Here is a 1,349-nt window from a genome sequence, read left to right as displayed (position 1 = left end):
CCGTTAACTCAGTGACAACCGTCTGTCAATATTATGGATTTTATGGATGGCTGCAGTTCTGGGTTCGATTCTGGGCCTGATGTCTGTTTGCAGTGTGCATGTTCTCCCTGAGCATGTGTGGGTTCTCTCTGGGTACTCCGGCTTCCTCCCACAGTCCAGAAACATGACAGGGAATTTCTCATGAGGTGAAGGACATGGTGGTTCTTTACCACAGCGCTCAACTTCTTGCAGATCATCAGTTATGTTGGAATGTTGACTTTCTGGATCAAAACTCTCCATGTCTTTGTCTGAGGATTCAGTCTGTTGAGCTGTGTTCTCCTCTGGTGGACCCAACAGGAAGTTGGTTTAGTTCATAACATTGTGAAGAATGTTGAGCTAAGCTTTGATGCCACATGGGAGACTGGTTCTCACCTGAAGGAGTTTTCCAAGCTGTGACCTCTGGTGCTTGGGGCCAGTGACTCTCCTCACTTCTTACGCGTGGCAGAGAAGCATCTGGATGCTTTCCATCCCACCTGGCTCTATCAAGTCATCTATCTGGTCACAGACTTTATTCTCATAATTTCACGACGTTATTCTCGAAATAGAAGAAATAAAACCCTCTAGCCGGGCCCTAATACTCTGTCGTACAACAGTTGGCCGTTATACATGACAGGAGAAGAACACCCCAGAAGCTTTGCTTGCAGATTCACAAGCAAATGTTGCTGAGTTAGTTAACCCTGTGAAAACATTGCTTCTTAGGTTCATTTTCACTTCAATTTCAGATAACTTGCCTTGATTAGCGACAGTAAGGCGCATAAGACGGAGAATGTATCACTCAGAAAATCGGAAGTTATAACTCCAAATATATTTTGCTTTGGTTAGATAGTTGAATCGTCTCCATAGGCTCAGTGAGCTTCCTGTAGAGGAAGCATCTGTTTCATCTGTGGGGGGGGGGGCACAGTGTGGCCCTGCTGTGAGTTCTGCACATTATATGTCAACATCTGACAATAGAATCTATCATATGTGTAATGATGGTGCAAATAGAGCTGAACCATCTAGAAAAAAGGCTTATTGATAAAATAGAAATCCTATTAATCAATATGAATAATGGTCAGAAAATCCAGAGCATACGATAGTAGCCATGAGCATTTAATGCTGCTGCTTAGTGCTAAAATAAATAGATTTAAATGCAACCTTTCAACCAACATTTTACCAAAACTGTGATTCTTAAAAAAGAAGAAGTGCTTTGAACTTTGTGACGGCTGACCGAGCTTTGCTGGGTCCTCGTCTGTGATTGGTTGGGAGGACGTCGTTTTCTTTTTCTACTGAACCAAACTTCTATGGATTGATATAGATCATTACTGAATGAT

This window comes from Cyprinodon variegatus, unplaced genomic scaffold, assembly GCF_000732505.1.
Source record: "Cyprinodon variegatus isolate N-32 unplaced genomic scaffold, C_variegatus-1.0 Scaffold1830, whole genome shotgun sequence".
Classification (NCBI taxonomy): domain Eukaryota; kingdom Metazoa; phylum Chordata; class Actinopteri; order Cyprinodontiformes; family Cyprinodontidae; genus Cyprinodon; species Cyprinodon variegatus.
This window is presented reverse-complemented; position numbering follows the sequence as displayed.